Raw genomic sequence first — 24,050 nt, forward strand, 5'->3', positions numbered from 1 at the left:
ATGGGATCAGAGAACATCTGGCTTGCAGAGGGGGCTCTTTGGAGAGAGACAGCTGCTTGTTCTAACCTGATTCTCTCCTTCCTTATTGTCAGAAGAATTTTGCAGGCTGAAATGTTGGTGTTCCTACTGACCCCCTCCCCCTATCCCCTTTCTAATTCCCCCTGCAAGAATCTAGGCCTTCCCCACTCCTGCAGCCATGTGTCCTAAGCAGCAGGACAACTGGCACAGGCCAGATTTTGGGTGTTTCTCTTAGAGCCCAGAGATCTGGCAACTTAAGAGTTTGGAAGATCTGATACAGCTGCCTCTGGTTAGGGAGAGGCCTTTTCTCACCCCCCCAGTGTCAGCTGGGCTCATTTCCCCTCTTCTACCATGGGGCCTCTTGTTCTCCCTCTTGAATTCAGATTAGAGTGATCTGCTTGGATTCCCCGTGGTGTGTTTAGAGACCATGGGTGAATTCCTGGCCCTAATGAAGCCAATAAGTGCTTTGCTGTTGACACCAGTAGAACAGGTTTTCATCTCACAGCTCCCTCAGCCTGCAACAGAGCACTGGCTTTTCCGAAGAGAAGAACCACCAGCTGCCCTGGGAGCAGAGGTGGATTTTACTTGAGGCATCCACCTGAACAGGCCTCAAAGCTTCAGATCACCCTCTCAGGGTCCCAGGGGCAGACAGAAAGTGGTGAGTAGATTCATAGATTGCAAGGCTGGAAGGGACATCAGAAGATCATCACCAGGCAGGAAAGACAGTAGATGATATAAGACATCATAGAGAAATTAATGCACATGATCCACATTATTAATGACCAGCTATCACCCTGTCCTCCTCCATAGCACCCTGTGGCCAGAGAAAACTCTCAACCAAGCTCTGGGCTCAGTTACACCCATGCAACCCATTTAAAGGTGCCATTCTGATTACGGCCATGTCTATGTCTCCGTCTAGTGGCAGGTCTGCACAGTGGTTTGTGAATCCACTTTTGCTTCCAACTAATGAACTTAGGCTGAGATCCTCAAAGGCATTCAGGTACCATACTCATGGGCAACTGATGCTGCCTTAGTTAGGGGAGGCATGTGCCCCCCTGGTGACCAGTCAGGTGTGTGGGGGGGTCCCCCTGTGGCCAAGCTCGCCTATGGCAGGGAGGGGGTCACAGTGGGTGGTCACTGCAGCCACTTCTGGGAGCACCATGGCGCTCCACTCACTGGCCGGTGCTTGCAGTGGGGACACCGGCACTCCCACCTGCCCCCCCGCCTGACACCTAAGCAGTGAGTGCAGCCTTCTTGGGGGTGCACATGCACCCTGCACCCCCTATGCATTGCCACTGACCATACTCAGTAGTGTAACTGGGTGGGGAGGGGAAAGCAGGGAATGACTGGGACAGATGCACTGGGTGGTGCCTTTGCGGTTGTGGGGAGGACAGACAAAAGCAGCTTCTGCTTTTGACCTGGAAGGAGCTGGCACTGCTCTGAGCATTGGTGGGTGCTCCACCTCTGGCTGTACTGCTATTAACTGGAATATAGGTGCCTAATTGCACTTAAAAGTGTGCCCAAAGTGTGCCCAGTCTTGCATTTCAAAGACATCTGCAAGCAGGATATGACAGTTTTTGGAATCAATCGAAACCTTTGGGAGGCCTTAGCACAGGGGCAGGCAATTATTTTGGGCAGAGGGGCGCTTACTGAGTTCCAGCAAGCCATCGAGGGCCACATGACAGGGCAGATTAATATTAATTTTCTAGATTTTTTAGGGGCCCCAAGAGCCAGATAGAATAGCCTGGCGGGCCGCATCCGGCCCCTGGTCCGCATTTTGCCCATCCCTGCCTTAGCAGGAGACAGGACGAAGTGATGTTCCTTTCTCAATCATGAAGTACAACATCACAACAAAAAATGGTCACTCAGATTACAACAGAAATGTAACTGAAGGAAATAGCCTGTCAGTACAGTAGCCCCTAATGTACAACTGTGATCACTGTAGCAGGAGATCTGCAAGTCTAACATCAGTCTTTACAGCTACAAGAGAAAGTGTACCACCATGTAGTAGAACAGCTGTAATATCCACCATCACGCACTGATGAATGGATGCCATACAGTCCATACAGGTACATATATAGGAATTGGAGGCCTAAATAGCTCTGGGCCTTGGTTCATAGATTGAGAAGTCCCCAATTCAATTGCTGATGCAGATCTATTGATCCCATATACGTGGTTCCAGGAAGTCGTCACAAAGTTGATGGTGGGGGCTTATCAGGTCTCAGACGAATCCCCTTTGTATCATCGACATGGATACCATTTTTAGTTACCTTCTATGAGGCTACCCAGGCACCCAGTAAATGAAAGCACTGCACTACATTCTTGTGACGAATTTGATAACCACAAATTGCTCACAGCCTCCTCCCACACTGCTGCAGCAAAGCAAAAAATGATTCCCAAGACTTAAAAAGAAGCAGGTACATTTGATTGTGCCAAGGACCTCATAGGATTATGCCCCTTGGCTGGTGCTGGAGATCACAATGAGACCTGTGGAGGGGATTTATAATATCTCACCATGATATGGTTCTTATAGTGCTCTCTCAAGCACCTGGTTTTGGTCAATCTCAGAGAAAGGCTATTCCACTCGGTGCCCCCCTGCTCCGACCATTCCAAGAAGACCTCTGTTTCTGCCACCAGCCAATTTGGGTGCTGTGGTGGGCTTCTCAGTTGTTGCCTGTTGCTGTATGAGACACTGAAGCTGTTCTGAAGCAAGTGAGAAGTGTTTAGTACGTGACGGCGTTTTTTATCAGCACGTCTGAACTCCAGACCACTCCCAAACTGTGGATTCAGGTCCCTCACTTGGGACTCTTTAGGGTGGTATTACTGGCACATGTGACTTACTGAGTGTACAAAGTGAGTTCCGGTGGGTGTGTTTACACTTGCGCTTTAATGTACAGTAGACTATTTTACTATGCATCAGTGTCATATAAAAATGGGGACATTATGCTAATGTGCAGTAAAATAGTCTACTATGTATTAAGCATCACTAAAAAAGCGTGCAAATGTGCTACTGTGAATTAGTGCAGCCTAATGTGCATTAATTTAGTACCTCACATTGGAGATACTACATTTAATCCAGCAGGCCCCAATGGAATTTCAGAGAAAATGAGAACCTTCTTTGGGCTGTTGTAGTTTTGTAACCCCTCTATACAGCTATGCCACTGCTAGAGAAATACAGTGCTTCCAAGAAGGACTTACAGTGCTTCCAGGAAGGCTAGAGGAAGAATCATGGTCTATTGGTTTCTGGAGTCATTGCTACAGAGCCCTGCTGAACCTGTGGAGAACCCTGCCCAAGATGGAACTGCTCTGTGTGGGGTGGCTGGCTTCTAGGCCTGGGCTTGCTAGGCCTGGCCTCTCTCACCCTGCTGGGATGTGAAACTGCTCTGCCGCCGGATTTACTCACGCTGTTCAGGCCAAATGCAACCCAAGGCAAGCCGTTGGGCTCCCAGGAACCTTTCCAGGCCAAATCCCAAAGTAATGGAACAAGTGGTGTAAATGAATCATCCTGCACAATCTAGACTGTGGAGGGTGTAAAGCAGGATTGCCACCAAAGTGTAGGTCCAATTCAGAATGTGCACAAACGAGTGTGACTAATTCTGGGAGCTGAACAGGGAGCTGGAAGCAACAAACAGCAAATGTAAGATGAAAGCTATTGTGTCTATTTTTAACTCCCACTGCTCCATCCTTGGCATCCTTAGGGACAATCCAGCATGAAACACATCTTGATTCCCACCATCCTGTCTTTCACCAGAGGAAGGCAAAGCTTGACAAATTCAAATTAGGAACAAGGTGCAAGTTGTAAACAGTGTCAGTCATTAACTATTGCAACAAACTCTCATGGGAGGTGGTGGAGTCTCGGTCTCTTGTGGTCTTCATATTGGGCCTGAGTGCCTCTCTGGGAAGAACTTTGGCCAAACACAAGTCATTTGGCTCAAAACAGGAGTAACTGGATGAAGCTCCCTGACCTGTGACATGCAAGAGGGCCAGTTCGATGATCTAATGCGCTCTTGTGGCATCTTGAAGTTGATGAACCTATGTATGGATCTTTGGACCAATGGCTTGCACCATAAGTGATCATTACCTGAGAGCAAAGCCAGAGCAGGATGAGTCCAGTCCATGAGAATGGAAGCAATTATGCAGGCCTAAAACTGCTCTGGGAGGTGACAAAGTGGGCAAGACAATAGCTAATAAAAGCCCATTGTTTTTAAAAACTCAGTACAATAGAACTGTGCTGGGATCACCTTCTTCCTGTCCAGCATATACTCACAAATACACAGGCATACACATACATACACTCAGAGAGCTATATCAGACGATGAAATATGGCAGGGAACATGCAGCTAGGCAGGTACAGGCTACAGATAGCTATCACTGTTGGGCTACAGTTCTTGCTTCTTGCAGGCACAATTTCACAGCTGTCTGCTTGCCTGGTGTAACTTTAGCTCTTTCTCACCCTCCCTCCCTGCCCCAGTCTGGACTCAGGTGCTGCTAACTGAAAGATCATAGCAGGGAGATTGGTGGAACAGTGGCAATTGGTCTGATGGGAACTCAATATGCTGTTAAAACCCAACTGAATTAAAAGATTGCGTGTGTGTGTATGTGTGAACTCTCCCCTCCACAGTCATTTTGCTTTCTCTCTTCTCTTCATGGAGGTCATGAGGGAAGTTGGGGGTACTGTGTCTGTGTCACTCTTAAGCTGATGCTGTGCCGTGGGATGGCTGGGCTGCATTTGCTGCCCCTGAACTCCAAGACTCAATACCCTGAATGGTGGGACAGGTTCCCAACTGCAGCAAATGGATATGGCTCCCCTGATGGATCTTGCCCTATGTAGTTTTGGGGTGAAATTGGCCAGGGCTGCTGTTAAAAATAAGGCTTATGGGAAGGACTAAAGCTGGGCCTGGTGTGCTCAGCAAAGGTCTCCTCTATAATGCAGTTGCTGTTCTGAATGCCTTTTGGAAGTGATAGTCATTGTAATATCTCTCAGTACACAAGGTGGCTGCTGGACCACTCCACCAACCAAAATCAGATTATGCTCTATTCTACAGCATTAGTGTCCAGGTCTGGGAGACACATGATCTTCACAGAAATGGCTGTAAAAACCATTCAGTGAGAGCTCCAGGTGTGACTTACATGGGCTGAGATGTCTAAGTGTGAACCTACTCTATCCTGCTCAAGTCCCTGAAAAACAGCTTAATGCAAAAGGTGGCAAGTCCTCCTCCTGCTTTTTGTGATTCAGTCTTAAAGCTAGGATGACACTATGTTACAAAAGTAGGTGCATTAATGCATTTCCAGGCACTTAGGTAGGGTCAAATATAACCACTGTTAGGTGCCTAAGTCCACTTAGATGTGTAATAGGACCAGGTGCATTGTTCCAGCAAACACCTGTTTTCCAGTGCCAGTAAAGCTTAACAATGGGAGATGAATAAAGCATCATATATACTCTGAGGAGAGTAACTTCAATTAAGTGACCAGTTATGCACAGCCTTGCCACCAACAGACCATCCAACATCCTACCACCCAAAACCAAGCCTCAGACCAAGCACTGATCATTAATGAAGGATCTTAATATGCAAGAACAAATGAGGCTGCAGCATGTAATGCAATGAGCTACACAACAACTCTGCACCCAGTTCCATACTCTCTGCCCAACAGTACATGCCCAGAGCATTTCAGCTTTGTGTAGCCTGCCAGCTGCAGGCTGAGCTGACGGTATCCATTGCAAATGTTTGCTTGTGAGTTGGTGCCATTCTAGCTGCTTTAGCAATGGCTTTGCCATGGAGATTTTGGCTTTGATGTTACACAGGTTTTGCACAACACAGCAAGCAGAACCTGTGCTGCTTACATTTATTACTGGGGGATGAGAGACACTCCCTTTTGCTTTCAGTCTCCTCAGTGCCCACTTCTCAGCCACCCAGTGCCTGCTGCCTATAGATCAGTGGTCTCTAAAGTGGGGTGCGCGTGCCCCAGGGAGTGTGCAAGACAATCCATTGGGGTGCAGGAAGAAAATATTAGAACTTATATTTATATTTATATACATATACATATATTGGGGGTGCGTGCTCAAATTTTTTTTACTGATAGGGGTGTGCAATCAAAAAAGTTTGGAGACCACTGCTATAGATCACTGAGTCTGTGCTCATGCCTATGCTGTAACAGCCAAAGTAATAAGTCCTCCCACTGGCCCCCGCTCCACACACAGCAATCCTGGTAATGAGGCAGTGAGGAGGCTGCAGTGATCACTCTTAGCTACACTCATGGCCTGAGTTTCCATTGTGCTCAAGAGTGGACAGTTCGTGTGCCTCACAACACCCTCGTTACCTCCGTTTCAGAGCTGATACATGCATGATGGGAACAGGTACCTGGAGCTCAGTGCCTCAGCAGTAAGCCAAATCTCTGTGTTGTGATGTAGACATGCCCTGCACTGCTCTGGGGTTGTGAGATACTCTTTAAGTCTGTTACATAACTTCTGGAACTCCCTGATGCTAGATAGTGGTGAGGCCAGGGAGAGTTGGGTAGGATTAAACATTTATAAGGACCAATGTTAGGAGACAGATAATTCTTTATACTTCAGGGCATAAGCTAATCACTAGAAAACAGAATTTAGGAAGGAGCATCTCCAATGAACAGATTATTCCATGACTACCTGTTAGAGGGTGTTTCTTGTACCTGTCTCTGAAGCAGCTAGTACTGGTTATTTCCAGAAACAGGACTCTGGACTAGATGGATCTCAACTCTGATCCAATCCAGTGTTTCCTATGCTCCTAAAGCAGGGGCAGGCAATTATTTTGGGTGGAGGACCACTTACTGAGTTTTGGTAAGCCATTAAGGGCCACATGACAGGCAGCCAGGGGCAGATAAATATTAATTTTCTAAATTTTTTAGGGGCCCTGCAGGCCAGGTAGAATAGCCTGGTGGGCCGCATCTGGCCCCTGGGCCGCATTTTGCCCACTCCTGTTCTAAAGAAAAAGAAAATGTCCTAAGCAAAAGTAGATGGTCAGCATCTTCCGAATCCCAGAGGGGACAAGAGACAGTCTTAGCGTATCACTGGGGATAGAGTTCCCTTCTTTTTGCCCATGGAAAGTCCAGGACTTTGAAAACTCTCTCATCTCACTTGGTATCTTCCCATCCTCTTGTCCTGTCTAGATACCCTCCATCATTTGCTTCATCAGTGATTGGTTGTTCTTTGTGTCGGTGGATCCCTAGCCTTATTAGAAACAACTCAAATATTGCAGTTCATCCTAGCAGCTCTCGGGTAATGCAAGTTTCCTGACAGCTTCAGTCCTTCCATTCTTACTGGTATATCGATCACCCGCACATGCCCCCACAACACCCTGTGTATTGACCTGTCCACCACTCCCTCAAAAGCTGTGACTGTGGGCTTCCTGGCCAACTGAAGTTCCAACAGGTTAGCTAGACCTGAAAAGGCTGTGGTTGCTCTTATCCTGAGGGCCTACTGCTACAATGCCAGTGCTGGCCAGCACATAGTTCCAGGAAAGGCTCCCTGTTTATCCTCAAAGTCTGCATCCCCTTTTTTACTCATCTAGGCCTTGAGAACGAACTGGTCCCATCCTGTCTGTGATCACAGTCTGGATGGTGCCTCCTCCACTGGGGGTCATCTGGAAGTGCAGCTGGCACCTGTCTAGTGCCTGAAGGATGCATGGTGAATGCCATGTCCTGGTCCTCTCAGTCTCTCATTCTGTGCAGGTGCTGCTGGAACACCCCCAACACCATCGTGGAAGCTGCCTCACAGACACCTCATAATTGATTTCTCAAAGCTTCAGCAGGAAAACCTGTTTCCTGTTTAGCAAAAAACAAGAGTTGAGCCTTCCCTCTGGCCTCCACTCTGAGTAAAGGCCTAGGAAACAGCAATTGTACCAGAGGACGTACGGGATTTCCCCTAGGGAATGCTGGGAATTTGACCATTTCTATCAAAATTCCCCAATGACTTTCAAAACTTCCCAGAAGGCACTGCTTCTGAGAGCTGCTTGGGGTCCTTTGGAGAGAAATAAAGCACTGCTAGTGTGAGTGCAGAGCAAAGGTACTATCTGCCTCCAAAACAGTATGGCTGGGGTAGACTCAGTGCACTTCTGGTATTAGTATTGGTACTAGCTCCCCCAGTTCAGTTAACAGCAGATCAGTTCTCTAATGCAGAGAAACTTGAGAGCAAGAAATTCCCTTAAAAAGCCTTAGTGGGAAAGGGAGGATGGACACTTTGTACAGGCTCTGCTTGAACACAAGGAAAGCAGGGCGAGGAAGGTTAGCAAAGTTCCTGCCTGGCACAAAAGTGCTAAGACAGAAGGTCCGAGACTACAGATAACCACTGTTATTTAGGTTTTTTTTTTTTCAAAATAAAAAAGGAAGGAAGTTAATAAATAATGTAAAATGGAGAATGCATTAATGAAAGAGAAAGTGAGGGAGAGGAAAAGAAAGGAAGGGACAAGGCAGAGAAAGAGAGCACAAAGGGGGAGAGATATTCCTGCCTTTATTGATTGTATATGATTACATTAGGCCTATCAAATATTAATACTACATTCCACAAGAGGTCATTGTGTGTGTTTTTCCAATTTAGCTCTGCCTTGGCAGTGGAGGCAGACTCTGAGTGGTAAAAGGCTGTGCAACATCTTCAGCTCCCTGGACCAGTGTCTCCAGACGGCAGGAAGCGTGGGAAGCTCTAACCTCAGGCAGTGGGGCGTGGGCGTCTGTGCAAGCAGGAGGATCTGGGAGGCAGAACCAAAATAGAACCAAAAACCACCATTAAGTCACCCAGCATTGCCGCATGTCAACCCTGTTGATGGCTGCACGAAGATCCATGCCACAGCACTTAGATCCAGAACCAGTTCTACGCTTTAGGCACGTTTGGATCTGGCCGTTTTAGGGAGATGGCATTTCACATGACAGATGCAACTGTGCACACTCTTGCAGCTGGGGCATGGGACTAGATGTCTTGTCCTTCAGGGCCAGGCACACAAACTGGGGCTGCTGAAATTAAAGTAGAGCTCCTCTAATTGCATTAACAGATCCTGTAGCCTCTGTGTGGGGCTGACCACCAGAAGGCAGTATCACTTACTTTGAGGTAGTAGTAGCTCTTAATGGAGGCCAGTCACGGTTGGATCAGGGGTTGAGCTCAGAAGGTGGGGTCAGGTCCAGGGCTGTAGTTCAGACCCATGGGAGCATGAGTTTTCCCAAGACTGCCACATGTCTTATGCTGCTGGGAGGCCCACAGAGAGTGGTGATGGAGAAGTTTCACCTACTGACTTTGTTGTGGTTACACTTATATATACCAGGAGATCCAAGATCAGGAGCTGTATTTCAGCATCACAGATTTGCCAGTACGTTCCAGACCATTCACCTTCCTGTGCCAGACTTTGCTAGGGCACAATGAAGCAGCTGCAGGGATTTGCAGTAGCCAAGAATCTGTTCCCTTTTCTCGTGATCTCACTGCATGCCGGGTCTGCTACTCCTCGGCAGCTGTCTATCATTTCTTGGAAGAGGTCTTCTCTGGAAGGGCAAGGATCTTCAGTGTAATCCAGTTAAGATTTTATTCATGAGCTCTACAAACTGGGTTTCTCCCAATCAATCAGTTACATTCCGGACAGCTGAAAAATACAGCTGTTTTCTTCGGTTCTGCTATGTGGAGGCCTCTACCTGCAGGAGGTTGGAGGAAAGTGATGAGGGAGGGGTGGTCTTGAGGCCTGGGCACAGATACAGATGTCAAGAATTCTGGGGGTCCCAATTCTAACTCCTTGTATGATGAGGGATAGGTCACTTCTCTGGTTTTGTGCCCCAGGTTCCCTTTCGGTGAAACAGGGGTAGCAATATATTGGTCAAGCTTACAAATCTGTTGAATGGCTTAAAAAGTGGTGAAGCTCTTTAGAGAAGGAAAGTGCTACATGGTTCTCATGGGCATTGTTATATTGGAGGCTTGCTTGCAAGTCTAGGTGAGGCCATCTTTGAAGCGCCCAGGCAGGGACATTTGTGTTCTTTGTTACCATGACCTCTGCTCTTTGTATTCAACACTGGATTATTAACACATGTCTCTCTGAGGGAAGGGAGTATTTTATTGGCATGGAACTGAGACACAGGATGGTTTGTGATCCATTCAAGGACACATAAGGAGTCTATATCTGAGCCAGGAATTGAACTCAAGTCAGGGCCCGATCCATCCTGCAGCAAGACCTACAGCTCCATTATTGCAGGGAGACTTGGCATCTGTGTATAGGGCAGTATGCAACACCATCTGTTCCACTGATCCAACTCCAAAGGGACCCCCTCAGATGGGGACTCTCTGGATCTCTGTTGCACGTAGTCGATAAGGGTAGTTGGCAGGGACAATGAGCTCTGCAGGGGGAAGGATCCTACTTTCTGAGTGGCATAGCTTGTATTTGTTTTCATCCATCCCATCCTGTCATAGTCCCAGCATGGAAGCTGCTGAGAACCATCAGCCAAAAATTAAGTGAGTCACCGCCAGATTGCTCCGATCTCTTGGCAGGCTCAGGACATGAAGACACTTAAAGGCATGTGCTGCCACAAGGGCAAATAAATTAGCCTAACACCTTTCTACTGCCCCACCCATTTGTCTGATTGAGGGGTAATGTCACCTCCAGGCTTGCTCAAGTCTATCAGCACTTCCCTATACTCTTTATTGCCCTCTTTCGAGTTCAGGTAAATGCTGTTTCCATCGTTAAGCTCTTCTTCCATCTTCACCCTCTTAGGAGCTGATCCAAAGCTTCCTAGACCAATGGGTGGCATTCCCATGACTCAATGGACTGTAGAGACCTCTTTCTGTCCTTGTGTCCATCCATCCATCTGCCTGTCTGTCTCTGCCTCCCGCACAACCCTAACAATACAACCAGGTCACTCAACTCCTCTCTCACCCACAACGTCTTTCAGAGGTGGCATTGTCCAGCAGATGAGCATGCAACTGGGTCAGAAATCTGGAGATGTGGGTCTAATTCTTGCCTTACAGGACACATTGACTGGAATCACTTGCATCCTACAAGAGCCTGCATTCTCTTAATGGCTTAAGCCACTTCCTTTCTCTATGCCTCAGTATCCCCTGTCATTAGGGACGTTGATACTGACCTTGCTTTGCAAAGCATGGAGATGCAAAGTCATAAGTAACGTGATTTCTCCCTTTCTGTCTCTTGCTTAAACTGGAACCTTTGAATCAGCTTCTGCATGCCACAGACTGGAAAGCTTTCCTTGGATGGAGAGGCAAGGGAAGTGTGGCTGCTCTGTTAGCAGCCGGTACTAAATTATTCATGGCTGATAGTGAGGAGATTCAGTCCCATCTATCTTCCCCCAGCAGAATGGCTCACAGAACAACCAGACTAATAACATTTAAATAAAGAAAATTGCTCCCCCTGCCCCCTTGCCATGGTGTAACTGAGACGGCCACAGGAGACTCACCTCTTTCTGGCTGGCAAGGGCTACCGCCCAATTTGTTAACACAGTAAACCTGTGTTAAAGTCAAGCTAAAGGAGGGAAGAAGGCAGTAAGTGAGAGACAGAGGGACAAGGCTTTGTGTTCTAACTCAGCTTCCTCAAACTGCCTAGAGGTGGCTGCATTTTAGTAGCTCCATTTTAAGCAGGTCAGCCTAAAGAATCCTCTCTCAAGGAAGGAAAGGGTTGTAGATAAATACAGGACACTCGCTGCATCTACATGAGATGCTGACTGTGCATTTGTTACTGCAGTTGTTACTGTACCGTAACTGGAGCTACCGTGTAGTAACATTGCTGAACAGTTTTTAAGTGATGCTGACTGAGCAGTAGCTCATTACTACTACTCAGTAGCATCATGTCATGCTTCCTGCCATGATATGTAACTGCGCAGTAGTAACAATCTACTGTGCAGTCAGTATCTCATGTAGATGCATCCACTGCGATGCAAGTATTTGAACCACTTCTTCATTGTCCCATCATGTCCTTGGTGTTCCCTGCACCTCGCCTTCTCCATGCCACCCTCCCAAAGGACCTCGCTGCTTCTGCTTTCATGAGTGAGTCCTGCCATCACTGACCTGTGTGTAGGCTGCCCAGTGATAGTATTTGAGAGAGGCTGTGAAATGGGAATGGCTGTGTAATGTCTCCACAGTGTTTTTACCCTGTGTAGCACTAGGAAAAGGCTGAAATTTTAGAGGAAAGTAGAATGCCCATAATTTCTTCTGCTCAGTTCTGGCTATTTCAGTGCAGCCAGCATTATGCCATCTCACTGTCAGGCCCCAGATCTACACCTGAGTTCTACAGCTTCAGGCCACCCCTTGTTTTAATTATCCTACAAATGTAAATGAACCACCTACCCTAGGGAGAATAATTTCCCTCTGTACCACTCCCATAAGGATTCTAGTCCCCTGTTCTAGCTCAGCCATTTGCTATAAGACGTAACGGTACCTGGGAACCTCACAGGAGGACTTCTCCCTCAGCTCTATTATAGCACTGCACCCAGGAACTCCCAGCACCAAAATACCAGTACATACCTGCTTCTGTATCATGACACTGCAACCAGCACTGAGATGTCACTGCATCCCCTCTGCTGTATCACAGCATTGGTCCCAGAAATCTCCAGCAGTGAGAATCATAGTTTCCCCCTGCTATATCACAGCACAGCATCCATAAACCCCTGGCACCAAGATACCACTACATCCTCCTGGCTACATCACAACATAACATCCAGGGACCACCCCGCTTCCCACCACCAAGTCCTGAAACCCTGCATCCCCTCTGCCATATTACAGCACTGCAGGCTTCAACACTGAGCCATGACTGCATTATCTCCTCTGTATCATATCACACAGTGGCAACCTCTAGCACTGACATACAACTGCTTCATCTATTTTTTGTAGCACAGCTCTGCAAGGGGAATCTCCAGGCCCATCAGTGCATCCCCTCTCCTCTATGTTACCTAGAACCTCTCCAGTCCTGAGCCCCATGGCTATTTCACCTTCCTTGATATGCATCCTACTGTACTTTCCACCCCTCTGCCTCCCATCCACAGGACCACAAACATCATTGCAGTTCCAGCCAGCAATGCATTCTCCCGTTACATTAATAAAAATTTTACAGCATGGTGGCAGGAAATGCATTTTCAGTTCATCTGCTGCAGCTATTAGATTACCAGGAAATGGCTGTCTGGCAGGCAGCCAGGTCCTCTTACTTAAAGGCCAGAACACACCCAGAGGAAGAGAGGGAGAAGGAAAGCAAGAGAACTGCACCGTCCTAATGGATACATTGCTGAGGCACCATGAATCCTTGCAGCTGCTGATGAGGGACAAGGGGAGAGACAGATGAAGTATCTGGATTCATGAATGAGTTTAACTCGTATGCAGCAGGAAGGCCAGTCACTGTCTTTGCTATAAGAAGTTACCGCGCTGGTGGTGGCTAGGGAAAGGGCAGGTTTGGCTTATCCCAGTTGCTTAGTTTGGGGCTAATCTGGTGCTAAAGATCACCTGGTCACACCTGGGAATACAATGACAAGCCAGTGGTTGAACTCCCTCCAGGCACATGCCCATTAATCCTGACTAGCAGCTTGCTCTGCTGTTTCATTTCTGTGCTCTCAGCACAGCTCTGGCAGTGCACCTCATACCTGATCTACAGCCCCCATGCTACTCCAGTGCTTGGCCTGTGTACAACTTTCCAGCTCTTAACATGCTGGCTCAAAACTGGCAGACACCCTCCAGTTGGGCTCGTGACATCTTGGTGAAAGGGTGCCATGTCCCAATCCCCACGTGATGGGCAGACTTTTCTAGCTGGAGTAGCATAGAAATTATGCTGCTATGGGCATCACAGCAGGCTTCTTCATAATGGATAGCCTTAATGAAGCGTGTGTGGGCCTGTATCCATATAACTTCACCTCTGACAGATTTAAGTTTTAATTAAAATTACCAATGAGACTCACTGAGCCAGTGTAGCATTGGCTGGTTTGTTCTTGACTGGCAGGTGAATCTTTAGGAGGTGTATGACGGTACTGGAGAGTCTTCTTTAGACCTGATGAAGGTCCTGCCTCACAAACATGAATGCATTTTCCTCCAAACTAAAGTAACAGTACCCCCATTTTACATATGGGGAAACCAGGTAACAGAAAGACAGAGATTCATGCAAGGTCAAAACGGGAATTGGTGATAGAGTTGAGAATGCAGCCCTAACCTGCCTAAGTCAGAGACTGGCCGCTGAACACCAAGAGCATCCTCCTTTCAGGATAAGAGGTTGCCATTAATGAACCCATGAAACTCTTGTATGAGAGATGGAAACTAAAATCCAGCCCAGAGTTGTGTTTTCTTCACAGGCAGAAGTTTTTGTATCAGTAAAGTCAGTGGATATAATGATACCCAGATAACCAGAGTCAAGAGAAATTGGCTAAGACTTCTCATATAATCACAACACTAGCCATCATCAGGTATACACTTCACGTACTGCACTTCTGCAGTCTAGATATGGCAACCAAACTGGACCAGCAGTAAGAGGGGAAGCACATTTGAAGGAGTTAAATTTCCATTGTCTACAAAAGAAAAGGCTCCAGGTGGGACAGGATCACTGTCTATAAATAGCTTCAAGGTAACAGCACTAATGAAGGAAGGGAATTACACACAGCCTTGAGAGATGGCAGGGCAAGAAGCGATGGCTCCAAGGGAGGCAAGGACAAGTTTTTAGGCTAGGTGCAGTCTGAAGGGAGAGTTTGTAGAGGTGACCGTGGCCACGTGCTGAATTAGCTGCAGAGAGTCGGGGACAGGTATTCTAAACTTAGTGCTGACAACTTCTTAGTGCCACTACAGCCAAGTCAGCCAACACCAGCTCAGTTCCTCCAGGATACTCCCACAATGCATCATTCCACAGTCATGGAAAATAGGGATGGAGGGAACATCAAGAGGTCAGTTAATTCGTTCTCTTTGTCCTGACAGAGTCATGTGTAACCTGTTCTTAATAACCTCTGGTGATGGCAATTCCATACCCTTCCAGTATAGTTTCTCCTGGTGCTCACCTATTACTGCAGTTAGAAAGTTTCCCTGATGTTTAATTTTAAACCATGTTAAGGGCTGGACCAAGGCAACTCAGGGAAAAAATCATGGCTCCATTATGCTACCCTCTGCCATCACATTGTTCCCTCTGTCTGTGATTTACAGCTGTTTTGCCTCCCCTGAATCTATCTTGTCCATAAGTTCTTGGGACTGCTTGCTGCTGTGCATGTTTTCATTGCTGGCAATGGGGTCTCGTTTTTGTTTGCTCTCTGGCTATGATTGATATAACCGGGAGCGGGGAAGGTTATGCCACAGCTGCAAATTTTTAGTTTTGTCTGTATTGCCCTCAGCATGGTCCTCACACTTGCAGCTCTGTGGCAAGACAAGGATTATAGATCCAGCTTCAGGGCTTCAGCAGATCACCAGGGGTCAGGAAGGAGTATTTTGCTGTGGTGTACAAGTGGTTAGATCAGAGATTGGCCATGGCTTGAGACAGGACACAGGCTGGGGGAGGGGGACGGGACACCAGTACTTCAAAGCGATACTGAGAATCCTTTTTCCCAGGTTCCTGGTTCAGGTGTTTTGCTGATACAATTAGGATCCAACTGATCTCTGAATTTGGGGCAGGGGAGGACCTACCTCCCAGGCAGATTGGCAGGATCTTGTGGAAAGGGGAAGAGAAAAGGCTTATACTGGGGTGCACAGTTGGGCTTCCCCTGGTCCTTCTGCTGCTGACTTTTTTCTTCCTTTTTGTCACCTCAATTCCTTTAGTGGACTTGAGCAGGCTCTCCTTCATTCTCCCTTCTGGGGGAGCTGCTGGGACTCCCCTTTTTTGCAGGATGCTGTTGAACTTTCCTGTTTCTTATGGGGTTATTTCCTTTCTCGTGCTGCCATGAAGAGCTCTGGCATATGCCTCTGGAATGCAGTGCCAGGTCTTACAGCCACCATGGGGGGTGTGCCACAGGGATCCCCAATGTCAGACACAGTGGGAAGCCCCCAGGGGCTGTAGGAGGGCTGCCAGTGGGGAAAGAAGGAAGAGCAAGGTTGGGAATCTAAATCCCAGTCTAAAGCACTTTCCTGAGGCCAGCCTCTCAGCTCCCTCGTCTCCCTGGTTCCACTCACCCAACACTTTTCTTCTGGGCAGGAGGTGAGATTGGCAGCTGCCTTTGCCGCTTGCTTGGCTGCCTGCCACCAGAAGGTGCTGAATCCCTGAGCTGGAAGGTCCGGATACCCTCTTCTGTACTTGGCAGACAACCAGACCACGTCAGTTGTGCAGCATTTTGACCTGTCATCAGGTAAGCAGAGCAGAGGGCTCACACCCGGTGTCCCCCTGCTGTCAGGCGGCCAAACAGCCTCTGACCTTCATCCAGATGAGCCAGATACTTTGGGCTGCTATTGCCCTTTCTGGGACTTTTGATACTCTGGAAAGGTGGCCATGAAAGCTGAACTGAGGAAGGGGAGGGGAGAAACAGAAAGAAATAAAGATAGAAGTGAAAGATTGGAATGATAGAGGGAAAGAAAAGAGGGAATAAAGAGAGAAATGGAAGACAGAAAGAAAGGAGGGAGAAAAGAGAGAACAATAAAATAAAAAGGAAAGAAGGAAGGAAGGAAAGTCTGTGATACACAACCGAGAGGTTTATTAAAGTTTAAAGAAAAGAAACCTTAGTTTGAGAGGAGGGGACAGTCTATATTTAGTGGTGGGTAGGATGTCAGCTCTGAAAATAGCCTGCTACCAGATCCTAATGAAATCCTCTCCCTTGCTGTCACATGGAGCAGCCTGGGGAGGGCTGGAACACTATCACACCCGCGGCTGAGGAGCTCCTGACATTCACAATGACTCGCCCTTTTTTATTTTCCGGTTTCTCCTATTCTTAACTTCTCCTGCCTTACGTTCAGCAGAGGAGTTGCACCGGCCAAAAAAGTGAATGCGGGGGAGGTGCTGCTAAGCTACTGCCAAATCCCAGGCAACATGTGACCAGACTGGCAATATAATACCAAACCTCGCTCTCTCTCGCACACCACTCTCTCTCTCTCTCTCTCTCTCTCCCTCTCTCTCTCTCTCTCTCTCTCTCTCTCTCTCTCTCTCTCACACACACACACACACTCACACACACACTGAAGTTAGAGTGACATTGAGACTGGAAGTTAGTTCTGTAAGCAAGGAAATTCAGAAAAGCCACTATGCTACCCTCAGGGAGCAGCAGGGCTACCAGCCAGCCCAGACTGTATGGGACACAGCGCCAGTTGGGCAGGTGGACAGTGTTGGCAGGAGCACAAGGATTGGGGTGGGAAGTGGGAGCAAAGAGACAGGTTGCATTTCCATAAGGCCTGATGTGTCTGAGGGCTTAAGAGAAACAGTGAGCAGGGAGGTAGATTGTGAGGGGAGCACAGATCTGCCAGGCCTGCAGGGGAAGCCAGTAGCAGGTCATGCGGAGCACTTGGAGGCAGGAACAGGACTGGCACTTGGAAAACAGGATGCATGGGATGTAAAGGCCCATGAGAACTGACAACCCCCCCCCCCCCCCACTTTGTGGGTGCAGGTCATATGGACAGGTCGTGTACCTGGGAGTTAGGGATGGACCCAGGAGCAGGGCGGTAGGCCATGCAAGGAAGGCATAGGGTTTGGAACAGGCAATGTGGAGATGTTGCTGAGGAAGTCCACACCTTCTTTGTTGAGTGGGGGACCCAGCAGTCCCAGCCTTGGGAAATGCAGTTCACTGATTTACAGGGGCACTACTTACAAGGAGTGAATATCTATAGCAGTGGGGATGGAACAGGTAGGAGTTAGAGGTTACTGATGTAAAAACTGTGTGTTAGTACTGCTGGTGGGTTTCTTTGGGATTCCCTCAAGTCTGAGATATCTCAGGTACAGCATCCACCTATGAAAGAGCCTGGGGTAAAACTCTTGGAAGAAACTGCCATCCACTACCCATAGAAAGCATCATTTTCCCTTTTGGATACCCTGCATTGCTCTCTCCATCCTTGGCCTTTCTAACAAGGACAACCACAGTCCATTTTCTAGTGGAGACAAGTGTCCCTATCAGCAAATCACCATAGGTGACATTACCTCATCTCTGTAGTGGCATTTGTCATGGAGAGACCAAGAATGGAGATGGGCATAGAAATTAAACTCCCTTCTCCTTGCTAGTGATGGTCCCACCAGCTCAGGGTTGATATATTTGCAGTGAAGGACAGCTTATCAAGACCACAGACTAGCAGGCTTCACTAACATGCACAAGGGCCCCATGCAGTAATCATAGCCTTAGGGTGCATTTATGTGTCCCAGAGGATTAACTCATGAAACTGGTTACCTCATGCCTCATGCATTTTGGAAGAAGGTGTGCCTGAAAAGTGTCGGTCATGGAAGTTTTGTCTCATGGACTGGAAGATGTGGTTCAAAAGTCTCATGGCCAGGACAGATTAACTCCTCAGTGTCACTTTCATTTTGGCAACGTATCATGTACCTGAGAGGAATCCAGTTGTGAAACGGTCCAGTCCAGTGGATTAATCCACAATTAAGGACAATCAGAAGGCAAATGGAGCCCCCACTTGGAGGTACTTAAGGAAAAACCAGGATATAGCTATTAGAGTAGGTGACTGAAAGTTAGAAGCTCTGGGTTCTCAATCTGGATGTGCACAGACTTGCTGTGTGACCTTGTGGTAGTTATATTTATTTTCTCTGCCTCAGTCTCCCCATCTGTAAGATGGGGATGGTAATATTAGCTTACCGGAGGGGGTTGGAAGCCCAGATGTATTATCTAAAAAAGTGCCATGAGATCCACAGATAAAAGGGCTCCCTAAGTGCAGAGTATCTTAGCACCAATTATCTAACAAATTGAACCCTATAAAAATGCGGGTATCTAGACCTGGAGGGGACCACTGGGATATTTTGTGTCTGATTCTTTCTTTTTTGGTAAAGTCTTGTGCAAGCCATCAAATATACATGCATTCAGCTACTGCTTATGCTTATATACCAGAGCTGTTATTAAAGATGGAAGCGAAATGCTGTGGCAAATAGAGAAGTCTACTAAGATCTCTGTGAGCAAGTGCCTTTTACAATCTCCAGTATGAACTCCATCCACACACTGTGATAAGGCAGAACTACCCCCTATCCTGAGGGCTGGTTTCATTAATAAAGCAACCCTAAGAGAAATCTCAGCCCAAGACAGCTCTCTCAGACTGATTACTTTGAGAGCTCCTCCCTCTGGACCGCTCAGCCCACTCCTTAGATCTTCTCTCCCCAGAGAGCACCTCCCACCTACCTTATTTCTCGGTGGGTACTGAACCATCTGCATCAGTGAGTCAGCAGAACACACTTATCTCTTTTCCAGCAGGATCCACACCTCCTAACAGGATGGACAGTTTCTGACAAACTCTCAGTCTGTTACAATCTCAAACCATTAAGGAACAAATCCTGAGATCCTTATTTGAGGTTTTACTTTGTCTGGCTCCTAATGCAGAACAAATTCCCATTGCAGTCAATGACTCAATGTTATGGCAGGGTGCAAACTGATTAAGGAACTCAGACTCCGGCCCTAACAGTGGACCAGACTATTCTCAGTTAGCCTGAAATAACTTTGCCTCAACTCCACTGCTGTTAATGGAGGATGGGTTTACATCAGAACAGCTGAGCAGAGGTTTTGGAACTGGAGTGCTTGCCAGGTGATGTCTTTCTAAGGGAGTTGAGCAGGGCTTGAAGGAAACAGTGGAAAGTGGCTCCATATCTTCTGTCTGCTAGTTACAGTCATAAGTGGATTTCATATTACCTGGATTTAGTCAGTCATTATATTTTCTCCACTCCACCCTGGGGTCTGTTCAGTTCATACCCAGGGCAGGGCTTGCCTGACCAGTCTTCTTAGATGATTTTTCTAATCAGGGCTGCGGGAGTCCATAGCTGTGGTCCTCTACAGCATCCCATTTAGTGGTAGTTTCCAAAACCAGTAGCCCTGTCTGGCCTCAAATAGCTTTTACATAATACAGAATATGGGAGTAAATGATTATCGTGGGCTTACAGTCTGCAAATTTATGCCTGCTAAAAATTGGGAGACTGCTTCACCCCATCATTTCAGGTTAAAAAATTAGGGGAACCCTTAAATGTGCCCCCCCTTCTCTTTAACTGAAAATGAATCCTCGGGGCATCACAAGAGGCCAGATGTCTTCTGCTTCACTGTGGACTAGTCACTCCCCACTGCCCAGTATTCCTCAGTGCCTCAGGGCTAAATCACAGTGGTTAATTTTTAGACTGTCTGCAAAGACAAAATCAGAGATGGTTAGCTTGGGAGGGGAATGGACAATATGTCTAGGAAATATAGTGCCAGGCTCTGCCTTAACTCTGTTATTTTAAAATGGAAACTCGTAAGTAAGTAGTTTAGGATCCAAATGCACCTATTTTGTTTTCTTTAACATTCTCATTTATTTGCAATATCAATGAAAACATCTTCTGTGGTGAGAAATGTGGAAGAGGACAATTAACCCTCCCTCTGTAGTACTGAGAATTCACACACAACATCACATGCTAGAGAGAGACTGACTGGAAACTGAAAGTGAAACTGACCAGTCAGCTGTCATTTTTTCCTGGATGGAGGCTTGCAATAGGTGATGAAAGTTAACAAGATTTAACAAGATTACAAATCTTTCAAGGAACTTAAAAGGTGGCAAATTCAAAATTGAAAAAATAAAAAGAGAGAAAACACTTTTTGATAAGTTGTGCTTAAACTGTGGAACTCACTGCCACCAGAAGTTGCTGAAGTCAAGAACTTAGCAAGATTCAAGGGGAAATTGAATGTTCCCATGCATCGTAATAATATCTGCCATTGCCATTGTTAATGGTAACAAATGTTGGCAGGGGTATTAAACCTCATACATCAGGGTTTAAGCTTGTCTGTATTAGAGTTCAGGATGAGGCTTGGCATGAGACACATTTTCCTGCATCTGCATGCTGCAGGCTTCTTACACTGTCCTCTGATCCAACTCATGTTTTCCACTGCATAGCACAGATGCCCCTGACCCAGCCGAGATGCCCCTGGGAGCCTGGAGGTTTGCAGTGGCTGGGGATCTGCCGGAGGCTTCTATGTTGACAGTGTCGGTGTGTTGTAAATTCATCTCTGGTTCCCAGCCTGGCTCTTCAGACAGGGATGTTCAATAACTCTCCAGGAGGCTGCTATTCTCCCTCGTCTTCCCACCCCTCCCACTCGTATTAATATCTCTGCATTCATCTCCTGGCCTCCCTCATTAGAGCGTGAGGAATAATGGAGCTCTGGCTGAGCACAAAATATGCTGTAATAGGGACATTGTGATCTGCGAGGGAAGCCTGAATCATCAGACTCCCAGGTTATAGATTTAGGCAGGGGGTTTCACAAGAGCCTTTGGGAGTTAGGAGCCCAAATTCAATAGAAAGTCTATACAGTCTGGGCTCCTAATTCCCTTTGACTCTTGTGAATAACTTAGCTTGGAGTGATGCATGCTTTGAGGAGAAGGATTGGAGTGGCTATTTGAAGTATATGTAATACAGAAGTTAAAATATATCTCCCCCACTAGCTACAGGCTTAAGCACACTCTTGACTGTGGAACATATGTAGGAAAAGGTCTCAATGCACCTGGCCTGGAAAGCAGAACTGAATATGGGGCCAACCTGGATAGGACTGGGGGTGATTCAGTGCCATCCACCTGCCCAACTATCTCTGGGCAGCCTCTACCTGTAGACCACAAAAAAAGCCCTGGACTTCTCCTGCAGTGGAGCCCCTGAGGGTGGTGGTAGACCAGGGCTGAATTTGGTTAGGGGTTGTGACATAGGCCTTGTGGGCCCCTGAGGGTGAATCTGGATACAGACCAGAGCTTTTGCAGTGTGAACTGGTACAGCTCCGCTGAAGTGAATGGAGTTAGCCTGGTTTATAGCAAACAGCTGAACATCTGGTGTCTGGAGCACATCCCCTTCTCCATATGGATTCCCCAACCTACTACTTCCCTTTGCATCCCCATTCTCATACAACCCCCAGAGCTCACGTGGCTTGCATTCTGCATTAGCCCATATGATCTTCGCAACATCAGCAACAAATGACAAAAATGTGGATGCTCACATATGGGCTGGAAGCTGCTTGGACATCAGGGGAAGGTAGTGCCCAGCCTCACAGAGAGCTCAGGAGACAAGGGGGAATTCAAAGTGGGGGCTGCTTGAGAAGGACTGGATAAGTCTGGGGATAGGCAAGGGCTTATGAGGTTTTCATATCACTGGTTCAAACCTAGCTGTGGCCACGTTGTTACGTTTTGATGATTGAGATGGTTATAAGCTTGATGACCTCAGTCCAGCTCCTTGCAGACAGGAATTCAGTTACCAGCAACCGGTACGATGGATGCCCTTAGCAACTTCAACAAGAGGTACCAAGACAGAATGTGTCATCAGCCTGTACAGCTACTCCTGTTAAAACTGGGGTGAGGTGACAGGCAATGCAATCCAGCATCTCCTGGGGCTCAGACTGTACCTCTTCCGTAGGTAGAAAGGAGCTCTTTTCTTTGGGTCTATCAATCTAGGATCCATTCCATAAACGACTGGGTTGGGATGCCAGCACACTTGCCCCCTGTGACAACCTTCCATTGAATAGGTAGAGATCCATTATTATATATAAGTTAATGAGAGAAGCTCAAGGAAAGAGAGGGGATATAGAAGACTCCTTCCAGCACTGGAGGAGGTGGAAACTCCCTCAGCCAGGACAGAATCATTTAGATTTTCATTCAGCCTTTGATTGCAGGATTTCTTTTCCTTTCCCCAAAGGGGTGGGGAGTGGCCAAAAAATGTAAGAGCCACATTCCAGCTGGCTATAACCAGGCTTCTATTATTGAGACTGCAATTTTTCAGGTACAATGTATGACTTATCTGTCTTACAAAAGCACCTAGAAATGCCACCCAAAATTAGGGTCCCACTTTTTTTGGCCTTGCACAAATAGCCACTAAATCTGCCTCGAAAAATTCCATTTTAAATAGACAAGACAAGGAGCAAAAGAAAGGAAAGCTCATTATCCCCATTTTACAATCAGGGAACCGAGGCCTAGTGGGATATAGTAATTTAGGGTGATACAGTCATTCAGCGGCAAGTTGGGATAAACTTTGGGTTGATGCCCAAATGATGTTACTTTGATGTCAGAGGGCTGGAGTTGTACCACTTACATGAGAGTCAACAGGTCCAGTAGGAATCAAGCCCTTCACTGTGCCCCCAGTGCGGGAGACAATGGAGATTGTGAGCTCCAGGGTGTAGTACCAACCAGAGCTGCCCACTGGAGGGTAGTGTTGGCAGTCTGGCCCTACCAAGCCAGACCTGGACTCTGGGTAGCTCAGCTCAGAGTTCAGGAGAACAGGGTTAGTGAATGGGTCCAAAAGGCCCATCATGGCCATGATCAGAGACATCTGTCTGCCCTGATCACAAGCAAGGGCTTGGTCTCTCCTTCTTGGGTCCCCAACAGACTGGGAAGATGGAGGAAGAGAAGAGATGAAGAAGAAATTGGAGGGAGAAGGAGGGGAGCAGAGGGGCTAGAGCAGCAGCACACTAGTGAAGTTCAGCCCTTGGGGGCTTTGCTGGGGCTGAGAGGGACCATACAGGCCTTGGGCTTGATGACCGTGGAGGCTCCTTGTGCCCCCATGGGCTTCTGCCCAAAATAGGTGCCCCATTGCCCAGGTGCAGCCCTAGAGGAGAGGGGAGCGGGGAGTGCAGCCAGATCCAGACGGAAATATTTAAATCGGGCCTCCTTAATACTGTTGGGCATTTTCCTCTCTCTCTCTCTAATTCTGTTGCAGTCATTACCCAGGGAGCGGATACACAGGGCCCTATGGGGAGTTCTAATGGGCCGATTCAATTTCAACTGGATGACGCCACTTAGCCAGGCATTAAGAGCTACAGCTCCGGGAAGGCAAACGCCAGAGAGAGGGAGAGGGAGAGGGAGAGGGAGAGGGTGCGAGAGAGAGTGATTATAACGAGGAGCAAGGACTCCCTCCCGCCCGTCCTCCACGCTCGCCCATTCACAAGCGCTCCGGAGAACAGCTACATTCACAAAACAGGCAGCGTCGCCGCTCGCAGCCTCTCCCCTCCCGCGGGCA

This window comes from Crocodylus porosus, unplaced genomic scaffold, assembly GCF_001723895.1.
Source record: "Crocodylus porosus isolate Cpor-Errol unplaced genomic scaffold, CroPor_comp1, whole genome shotgun sequence".
Classification (NCBI taxonomy): domain Eukaryota; kingdom Metazoa; phylum Chordata; order Crocodylia; family Crocodylidae; genus Crocodylus; species Crocodylus porosus.